This window comes from Oncorhynchus nerka, linkage group LG20 (assembly GCF_034236695.1).
Source record: "Oncorhynchus nerka isolate Pitt River linkage group LG20, Oner_Uvic_2.0, whole genome shotgun sequence".
In the NCBI taxonomy this organism is placed as follows: Eukaryota; Metazoa; Chordata; class Actinopteri; order Salmoniformes; family Salmonidae; genus Oncorhynchus; species Oncorhynchus nerka.
Genome location: NC_088415.1, coordinates 525,241 through 536,014, shown reverse-complemented (window position 1 = coordinate 536,014; position 10,774 = coordinate 525,241). Strand labels below are relative to the sequence as shown.

At 47.3% G+C, this 10,774-nt stretch overlaps 1 long non-coding RNA gene across 2 annotated transcripts; it reads left to right on the top strand.

Annotated features, from left to right (window-relative positions):
* Positions 1–1,153: 1,153 nt before the first annotated feature.
* LOC115126514 (uncharacterized) lies at positions 1,154–7,675 on the top strand. 2 transcript variants are annotated; one of them, XR_010460095.1, is made up of 4 exons: positions 1,154–1,281; positions 6,206–6,437; positions 7,023–7,066; positions 7,188–7,332. It is a non-coding gene; the product is annotated as an uncharacterized LOC115126514 (long non-coding RNA). The 2 variants fall into 2 exon arrangements; XR_003863173.2 differs by lacking the exon at positions 7,188–7,332 and adding an exon at positions 7,628–7,675 and having other exon boundaries at positions 1,155–1,281.
* The last annotated feature ends 3,099 nt before the right edge of the window (positions 7,676–10,774 follow it).

Here is a 10,774-nt window from a genome sequence, read left to right as displayed (position 1 = left end):
CCTAAATCCGTAAACATGGGTACCCTCATAGAAATTATCCTGACCAACTTGCCCTCCAAATACACCTCCGCTCTTTTCAATCAGGATCTCAGCGATCACTGCCTCATTGCCTGTATCTGCTATGGATTCGCGGTCAAACGACCACCCCTCATCACTGTCAAACGCTCCCTAAAACACTTCTGCGAGCAGGCCTTTCTAATCGACCTGGCACGGGTATCCTGAAGGATATTGACCTCATCCCGTCAGCCGAGGATGCCTGGTCGTTCTTTAAAAGTAATTTCCTCACCATCTTAGATAAGCATGCCCCTTTCAAAAAATGTAGAACTAAGAATAGATATAGCCCTTGGTTCACTCCAGACCTGACTGCCCTCGACCAGCACAAAAACATCCTGTGGCGGACTGCAATAGTATCGAATAGTCCCCGCGATATGCAACTGTTCAGGGAAGTCAGGAACCAATACACGCAGTCAGTCAGGAAAGCAAAGGCTAGCTTTTTCAAGCAGAAATTTGCATCCTGTAGCTCTAACTCCAAAAAGTTTTGGGAGAACAAGAGCACCACCTCCCAGCTGCCCACTGCGCTGAGGCTAGATAACACGGTCACCACCGATAAATACATGATAATCGAACATTTCAATAAGCATTTCTCAATGGCTGGCCATTCCTTCCTCCTAGCTACTACAACCCCGGACAACAGTTCCGGACAATAGACTGTGGCTGGGATTCACAGGATTCAATCCAATCTCAGGTTATGTTCAGGGTATACAATGAATATGTTAGCTACTTTGGGAATTGTCTAAGGTGCCTAAATCGGGTAAACGGATGAATCCCAGCCAGACCCAACAGAAACATGACAGCAGATACAACGTTCCTAAAAACGTTGCCTTGGAGTAGGGGCTTACAAGTATGGCATGACTGTCTTCTGTTAGTGTGTGTGTGTGTGTGTGTGTGTGTGTGTGTGTGTGTGTGTGTGTGTGTGTGTGTGTGTGTCAGGGACAGGTCTGCCTCCAGAAGATTCCTTTTTAGGGATGGATGATAAGAGAATACCCTCACCCTATCAGAGGGTTCAGGCTGTTATCTCTGGATATTAATACACACTGTAGGGTCCCACACCTCCTCCACTCTCTCTCTCTCTCCCTCTCCCTCTCTCTCTCTCTCTCCCTCTCCCTCTTTCTCTCTCTCCTTTCTCTCGCTTGCTCTCTCCCCCTCTCGCTTGCTCTCTCCCCCTCTCGCTTGCTCTCTCTCTCTCTCTTCATCCACAGAGGAGGCCAAACCTAAATTCAAGTAAGTCCTCCAAAATACATTTACATTACATTTACATTTAAGTCATTTAGCAGACGCTCTTATCCAGAGCGACTTACAAATTGGTGCATTCACCTTATGACATCCAGTGGAACAGCCACTTTACAATAGTGCATCTAAATCTTTTAAGGGGGGGGGGTGAGAAGGATTACTTTATCCTATCCTAGGTATTCCTTAAAGAGGTGGGGTTTCAGGTGTCTCCGGAAGGTGGTGATTGACTCCGCTGTCCTGGCGTCGTGAGGGAGTTTGTTCCACCAATGGGGGGCCAGAGCAGCGAACAGTTTTGACTGGGCTGAGCGGGAACTGTACTTCCTCAGTGGTAGGGAGGCGAGCAGGCCAGAGGTGGATGAACGCAGTGCCCTTGTTTGGGTGTAGGGCCTGATCAGAGCCTGGAGGTACTGAGGTGCCGTTCCCCTCACGGCTCCGTAGGCAAGCACCATGGTCTTGTAGCGGAAGCGAGCTTCAACTGGAAGCCAGTGGAGAGAGCGGAGGAGCGGGGTGACGTGAGAGAACTTGAGAAGGTTGAACACCAGACGGGCTGCGGCGTTCTGGATGAGTTGTAGGGGTTTAATGGCACAGGCAGGGATCCCAGCCAACAGCGAGTTGCAGTAATCCAGACGGGAGATGACAAGTGCCTGGATTAGGACCTGCGCCGCTTCCTGTGTGAGGCAGGGTCGTACTCTGCGGATGTTGTAGAGCATGAACCTACAGGAACGGGCCACCGCCTTGATGTTATTTGAGAACGACAGGGTGTTGTCCAGGATCACGCCAAGGTTCTTAGCGCTCTGGGAGGAGGACACAATGGAGTTGTCAACCGTGATGGCGAGATCATGGAACGAGCAGCTCCGTCTTGCCGAGGTTCAGCTTGAGGTGGTGATCCGTCATCCACACTGATATGTCTGCCAGACATGCAGAGATGCGATTCGCCACCTGGCCATCAGAAGGGGGAAAGGAGAAGATTAATTGTGTGTCGTCTGCATAGCAATGAAGGGGGAGACCATGTGAGGTTATGACAGAGCCAAGTGACTTGGTGTATAGCGAGAATAGGAGAGGGCCTAGAACAGAGCCCTGGGGGACACCAGTGGTGAGAGCACGTGGTGAGGAGACAGATTCACCTGGTAGGAGCGACCTGTCAGGTAGGACGCAATCCAAGCGTGGGCCGCGCCGGAGATGCCCAACTCGGAGAGGGTGGAGAGGAGGATCTGATGGTTCACAGTATCGAAGGCAGCCGATAGGTCTAGAAGGATGAGAGCAGAGGAGAGAGAGTTAGCTTTAGCAGTGCGGAGCGCCTCCGTGATACAGAGAAGAGCAGTCTCAGTTGAATGACTAGTCTTGAAACCTGACTGATTTGGATCAAGAAGGTCATTCTGAGAGAGATAGCGGGAGAGCTGGCCAAGGACGGCACGTTCAAGAGTTTTGGAGAGAAAAGAAAGAAGGGATACTGGTCTGTAGTTGTTGACATCGGAGGGATCGAGTGTAGGTTTTTTCAGAAGGGGTGTAACTCTCGCTCTCTTGAAGACGGAAGGGACGTAGCCAGCGGTCAGGGATGAGTTGATGAGCGAGGTGAGGTAAGGGAGAAGGGGAAATGGTCTGGAGAAGAGAGGAGGGGATAGGGTCAAGCGGGCAGGTTGTTGGGCGGCCGGCCGTCACAAGACGCGAGATTTCATCTGGAGAGAGAGGGGAGAAAGAGGTCAGAGCACAGGGTAGGGCAGTGTGAGCAGAACCAGCGGTGTCGTTTGACTTAGCAAACGAGGATCGGATGTCGTCGACCTTCTTTTCAAAATGGTTGACGAAGTCATCTGCAGAGAGGGAGGAGGGGGAGGGGGAGGAGGATTCAGGAGGGAGGAGAAGGTGGCAAAGAGCTTCCTAGGGTTAGAGGCAGATGCTTGGAATTTAGAGTGGTAGAAAGTGGCTTTAGCAGCAGAGACAGAAGAGGAAAATGTAGAGAGGAGGGAGTGAAAGGATGCCAGGTCCGCAGGAGGCGAGTTTTCCTCCATTTCCGCTCGGCTGCCCGGGAGCCCTGTTCTGTGAGCTCGCAATGAGTCGTCGAGCCACAGAGCGGGAGGGGAGGACCGAGCCGGCCTGGAGGATAGGGGACATAGAGAGTCAAAGGATGCAGAAAGGGAGGAGAGGAGGGTTGAGGAGGCAGAATCAGGAGATAGGTTGGAGAAGGTTTGAGCAGAGGGAAGAGATGATAGGATGGAAGAGGAGAGAGTAGCGGGGGAGAGAGAGCGAAGGTTGGGACGGCGCGATACCATCCGAGTAGGGGCAGTGTGGGAAGTGTTGGATGAGAGCGAGAGGGAAAAGGATACAAGGTAGTGGTCGGAGACTTGGAGGGGAGTTGCAATGAGGTTAGTGGAAGAACAGCATCTAGTAAAGATGAGGTCGAGCGTATTGCCTGCCTTGTGAGTAGGGGGAAGGTGAGAGGGTGAGGTCAAAAGAGGAGAGGAGTGGAAAGAAGGAGGCAGAGAGGAATGAGTCAAAGGTAGACGTGGGGAGGTTAAAGTCGCCCAGAACTGTGAGAGGTGAGCCGTCCTCAGGAAAGGAGCTTATCAAGGCATCAAGCTCATTGATGAACTCTCCGAGGAACCTGGAGGGCGATAAATGATAAGGATGTTAAGCTTGAAAGGGCTGGTAACTGTGACAGCATGGAATTCAAAGGAGGCGATAGACAGATGGGTAAGGGAGAAAAGAGAATGACCACTTGGGAGAGATGAGGATCCCGGTGCCACCACCCCGCTGACCAGAAGCTCTCGGGGTGTGCGAGAACACGTGGGCGGACGAAGAGAGAGCAGTAGGAGTAGCAGTGTTATCTGTGGTGATCCATGTTTCCGTCAGTGCCAAGAAGTCGAGGGACTGGAGGGAGGCATAGGCTGAGATGAACTCTGCCTTGTTAGCCGCAGATCGGCAGTTCCAGAGGCTACCGGAGACCTGGAACTCCACGTGGGTCGTGCGCGCTGGGACCACCAGATTAGGGTGGCCGCGGCCACGCGGTGTGGAGCGTTTGTATGGTCTGTGCAGAGAGGAGAGAACAGGGATAGACAGACACATAGTTGACAGGCTACAGAAGAGGCTACGCTAATGCAAAGGAGATTGGAATGACAAGTGGACTAGACGTCTCGAATGTTCAGAAAGTTAAGCTTACGTAGCAAGAATCTTATTGACTAAAATGATAAAAATGATACAGTACTGCTGAAGTAGGCTAGCTGGCAGTGGCTGCGTTGTTGACTTTGTAGGCTAGCTGGCAGTGGCTGCGTTGTTGACACTACACTAATCAAGTCGTTCCGTTGAGTGTAATAATTTCTACAGTGCTGCTATTCGGGGGCTAGCTGGCTAGCTAGCAGTGTTGATTACGTTACGTTGCGTTAAAAGAACGACAATAGCTGGCTAGCTAACCTAGAAAATCGCTCTGGACTACACAATTATCTTTGATACAAAGACGGCTATGTAGCTAGCTATGTAGCTAGCTACGATCAAACAAATCAAACCGTTGTACTGTAGTGAAATGAAATGAAAATGTGATACTACCTGTGGAGCGAAGCGGAATGCGACCGGGTTGTTGAGTGCGGAAGTTCTATTCGGTAGACGTTGGCTAGCTGTTGGCTAGCTAGCAGTGTCTCCTACGTTAAGGACGACAAATAGCTGGCTAGCTAACCTCGGTAAATTAAGATAATCACTCTAAAACTACACACTCTAAACTACACAATTATCTTGGATACGAAGACAGCAAAGACAACTATGTAGCTAGCTAACACTACACTAATCAAGTCGTTCAGTTGAGTGTAATAGTTTCTACAGTGCTGCTATTCGGTAGACGGTGGACGTTTGCTAGCTGGCTAGCTGGCTAGCTGCTGGGGGGGGTATGGAAGGTTAGATTGGATTAGAATATGGAAACCATGCTGGGAGTTGTTGTTGTCCATTCTTATTCTCTATCTCTCTCTCTCTTTCTCTCCCAATTCAATTGAGATTTATCGGCACGGGAAACATATATTTAGTCAAATAAACAATGAACAAAATTGAGAAGAAACAAATGTAACATAAAAAAAACATTAGAAATGAACAGGAAACATTGCACACAAAAAGGTTTAAAAAAGAAAGACATTTCAAGTGTTATATTATCAGCTATGTGCAGTGTTTTAGCAATGTGCAAATAGTTGTAGTATGAATAGTGAGGGAAGATAAATGAACAGGTTGTATTTACAATGTTTGTGCTCCACTGGTTGCCCTTTTCTCATGGCAACGGACCACAAATCTTGCTGCTGTGATGTCACACCGTGGTATTTCTGCTAAAACATATGGGAGTTTATCAGTGCTGGATTTCTTTTCAAATTCTTTATGGGTCTGTGTGATCTGTGGGAAATATGTGTCTCTAATATGGTCATTATTTGGCAGGAGGTTAGGAAGTGAAGCTCAGTTTCCACCTCATTGTGTGTACAGTGGGCACATATACTGCCTTCTCTTGAGAGCCAGGTCTGCCTAAGGAGACCTCTCTCGATAGCAAGGCTATGCTCACTGAGTCTATACATACTCAAAGCTTTTCTTAATTTTGGGTCAGTGACAGTGGTCAGGTATTCTGCCACTGTGTACTCTCTGTTTAGGGCCAGATAGCGTTCTAATTTGCTCTGTTTTTTGTTGATTCTTTCCAGTGTGTCAAATAGTTATCTTTTTGCTTTCTCATAATTTGGTTGGGTCTAATTTTGTTGCTGGCCTGGGGCTCTGTGGAGTCTGTGTTTGTGAACCCCAGAACCAGCTGGCTGAGAGGACTCATTCCTAGGTTAATCTCTGAAGGTGAGTGCTTTGTGGTGGCATGTGTGGGCATCGCTTCCTTTTATGTGTGTGTGTGTGTGTGTGTGTGTGTGTGTGTGTGTGTGTGTGTGTGTGTGTGTGTGTGTGTGTGTGTGGACAGGTCTGCCTCCAGAAGAGTCCTTTTTAGGGATGGATGATAAGAGAATACCCTCACCCTATCAGAGTGTTCAGGCTGTTATCTCTGGATATTAATACACACTGTAGGGTCCCACACCTCCTCCATTCTCTCTCTCTCTCTCTCTCTCTCTCTCTCTCTCTCTCCTATTGTCACGTTTCTGTTGATCAGTGGAAAATACTTCAAACTGAAGTCAGTTCTTCTCTCCATCTCTCAGGTATGTCTGACCGCTGTACCTTTCTACAAAGATGTACCTTTCTACAAAGATATACCTTTCTACAAAGATACACCTTTCTACAAAGATACACCTTTCTACAAAGATATACCTTTCCACCTGTAGATGTATATTCATGTATGTAATATAGAACATGTATAGCTGTATATTCATGGATGTAATATAGAACATGTATAGCTGTATATTCATGTATGTAACATAATGTAATACAGTGTATATATGTATATTCATGGGTTTTTATGTCACTTCACCTCATAGCTTAACTTTCTATTAGGGTTAGGGTTAGCTAGCTAATGACAACATTGTTTTCTGTCTAAAGTGAATCTGGCGACATTTATAATGATAACAAAGTTGTTTCAACTAATTATTTGTCTATGTTAGCATTTTATTTACAAGACACCGTATTTGGACAAAATCATCATTAACACCTTTTAGTAACAAGTGGATCTAAAAAGTTGGTTCCGTGAAACCCATGAATAGGTATTGACATGGTAATAGACTGTATATGTATGTATATATATATATATATGTATATATATATGTGTTTGTGCGTATTGTTTTCTCTAGACCAGAGCAACCATGTCAGACAATGAAGAGGTTGAAGAGTTTGAGTAAGTCTTTATTCATTATATATGTACAATGGTGTAAAGCCACGAAGTAAAAATACTTTGAAGTACGGCTTAATTATTTTTTAAGGGTATCTGTACTTAACTGTAGCATTTCGATGTGTAGCAGGACAGGAAAATGGTCAAATTCACACACTTATCAAGAGAAGACGTGGTTATCCCTTCTGCCTCTGATCTGGCGGACTATAGTGTTGGAGTGTGCCCCTGGCTATCTGTAAATTAAAATAACAAGACCATTGTGCAAGACCAATGTAAATCATTTAGATTTTTACTTTTAATAATTTACTTTTACTTTCGATACTTAAGTATATTTGACCAATGACATTTGAGTATATTTAAGTATATTTAAAAACAAATACTTTTACTCAAGTAGTATTTTATATATATCACATTATACTTATACTAACGTGTATATATGTAGTATCATATTATCAACCCTATCGCTACCAATAAAGTCTCACATTTCACTTACTTATATATTTTTGTTGAATTTCTGTTTCTAATGCCTGTTGTTTTCTGTGATTATAATTTATTATTCATCCACAGGGAGCAGAATGGTAAGTTCTGTGTGTGTGTGTGTTTGTACGTGTTTTATGTGTGTGTGTGCTTGCATGTGTTTGTGTGTGTTTGTGAGTGTGTGTCTGGCACAGCCAGAAGAGTTCTGGCCTCCCCTCATAGCCTGGTTCCTCTCTAGGTTTCTTCCTAGCTTTTGCCCTTTCTAGGGAGTTTTTCCTAGCCACCGTGCTTCTACACCTGCATTGCTTGCTGTTTGGGGCTTTAGGCTGGGTTTCTGTACAGCACTTTGAGATAACAGCTGATGTACGAAGGGCTATATAAATACATTTGATTTGATTTTGATTTGTGTGTGTGTGTCTGTGTGTGTGTATGTGTGTGTGTGTGTCTGTGTGTCTGTGCCAAATCAAATCATATCAAATTGTAATGTTATTGGTCACATCCACATGGTTAGCAGATGATAGTGTGACGATAGTGTAGCGAAATGCTTGTGCTTCTTGTTCCGACAGTGCAGAATATCTAACATGTAATCTAACAGTTCCACAACAACTACCTAATACACACACATCTAAGTAAAGGGATGGAATACGAATATGTACATATATATATATATATGGATGGGCCATGACTGACTGGCATAGACGAGATGCAATTGATGGGGTAAAATACAGTACATACATATGATATGAGTAATGCAGGATATGTAAACATCATTATTAAAGTGGCATTGATAAAGTGACGAGTGATCCATTTTGTTAGAGTGGCCCATGACCTCAAGTCTGTATGTAGACAGCAGCCTCTCTGAGTTAGTGGTATAGGGGTAGTCTGTATGTAGACAGCAGCCTCTCTGAGTTAGTGGTATAGGGGTAGTCTGTATGTAGACAGCAGCCTCTCTGAGTTAGTGGTGGCTGTTTAACAGTCTGATGGTACAGGGGTAGTCTGTCTGTAGGCAGCAGCCTCTCTGAGTTAGTGGTGGCTGTTTAACAGTCTGATGGTATAGGGGTAGTCTGTCTGTAGACAGTAGCCTCTCTGTGTTAGTGGTATACGGGTAGTCTGTCTGTAGGCAGCAGCCTCTCTGTGTTAGTGGTATAGGGGTAGTCTGTCTGTAGACAGCAGCCTCTCTGTGTTAGTGGTATAGGGGTAGTCTGTCTGTAGACAGCAGCCTCTCTGAGTTAGTGGTGGCTGTTTAACAGTCTGATGGTACAGGGGTAGTCTGTATGTAGACAGCAGCCTCTCTGAGTTAGTGGTGGCTGTTTAACAGTCTGATGGCCTTGAGATAGAAGCCATTTTTTCAGTCTCTCGGTCTCAGCTTTGATGCACCTGTACTGACCTCGCCTTCTGCATGGTGATGTGGTGAACAGGCAGTGGCTCAGGGGATGATCTTTTTGGCCTTCCTGTGACATCGGGTGCTGTAGGTGTCCCGGAGGGCAGATAGTTTGCCCCCCCAGTGATGCGTTGTGCAGACCGCACTACCCTCTGGAGAGCCCTGCGGTTGTGGGCGGTGCAGTTTCCATACCAGGCGGTGATACAGCCGACAAGACGCTCTAAAATGTGCATCTGTAGAAGTTTGTGAGGGTATTAGGTGACAAGCCACATTTCTTCATCCTCCTGAGTATGGGGAGGCGCTGCTGCGCCTTCTTCACCACGCTGTCTGTGTGACCATTTCAGTTTGTTCATGAATTGTACGCCGAGGAACTTGAAACTTTCCACAGCTGTTTCCATGATTATCTCCTTTGTTTTGTTGACGTTGAGTGAGAGGTTATTTTCCTGACACCACACTCCGAGGGCCCTCACCTCCTTCACATTGGCTGTCTCGTCGTTGTTGGTGATCAAGCCTACCACTGTTGTGCCGTCTGCAAACTTGATGATTGAGTTGGAGGTGTGCGTGGCACGCAGCCATGGGTGAACAGGGAGTACAGGAGAGGGCTGAGCACGCACCCTTGTGGGGCCCCAGTGTTGAGAATCAGTAAAGTGGAGATGTTGTTTCCTAACTTCATCACCTGGGGGCGGCCCGTCAGGAAGTCCAGGACCCAATCGCACAGGGAGGGGTTGAGACCAAGGGTCTCAAGCTTAATGATGAGCTTGGAGGGTACTATGGTTTTGAATGCTGAGCTGTAGTCAATGAACAGCATTCTTACATAGGTATTCCTCTTGTCCAAATGGGATAGGGCAGTGCATTGTCTGTAGACCTGTTTGACCTGTTGGGGCGGTATACAAATTGGAGTGGGTCTAGACCAGGGGTGGGCCTAGACCAGGGGTGGGTCTAGACCAGGGGTGGGCCTAGAACAGGGGTGGGCCTAGACCAGGGGTGGGCCTAGACCCTAACCCTAGACCAGGGGTGGGCCTAGACCCTAACCCTAGACCAGGGGTGGGTCTAGACCAGGGGTGGGCCTAGAACAGGGGTGGGCCTAGACCAGGGGTGGGCCTAGACCCTAACCCTAGACCAGGGGTGGGCCTAGACCCTAACCCTAGACCAGGGGTGGGCCTAGACCAGGGGTGGGCCTAGACCCTAACCCTAGACCAGGGGTGGGTCTAGACCAGGGGTGGGCCTAGACCAGGGGTGGGCCTAGACCCTAACCCTAGACCAGGGGTGGGCCTAGACCCTAACCCTAACCCTAACCCTAGACCAGGGGTGGGCCTAGACCCTAACCCTAGACCAGGGGTGGGCCTAGACCCTAACCCTAGACCAGTGGTGGGCCTAGACCCTAACCCTAGACCAGGGGTGGGTCTAGACCCTAACCCTAGACCAGGGGTGGGTCTAGACCAGGGGTGGGCCTAGACCAGGGGTAGGCAACTCCAGCCCTTGAGGGCCTGGGTGGTGTTACACTTTTCTCCTAGCGAACACAGCTGATTAATCGAATTGCATGGTTTGAACACAGGATCCACTTCGGGAAAGTCATATTCCTGGTCGTAGTGCTGATAAATTGATGACGCTCTGATATCCTGTAGTTCTTCCTGCCTTCAGAAATAATAATTAAAAAGATACTAGATAGTTTCCTGGACTAGAAGCGAGGCGACCCGCTCTGTCGGTGCCATCTTGCTTTGTGTGTCTGTGTCTGTATGTTTCTGTGTGTCTGTATGTTTCTGTGTGTGTGTGTCTGTATGTTTCTGTGTGTGTGTGTCTGTGTGTTTCTGTGTGTCTGTGTGTCTGTATGTGTCTGTGTTTCTGTGTGTGTGTGT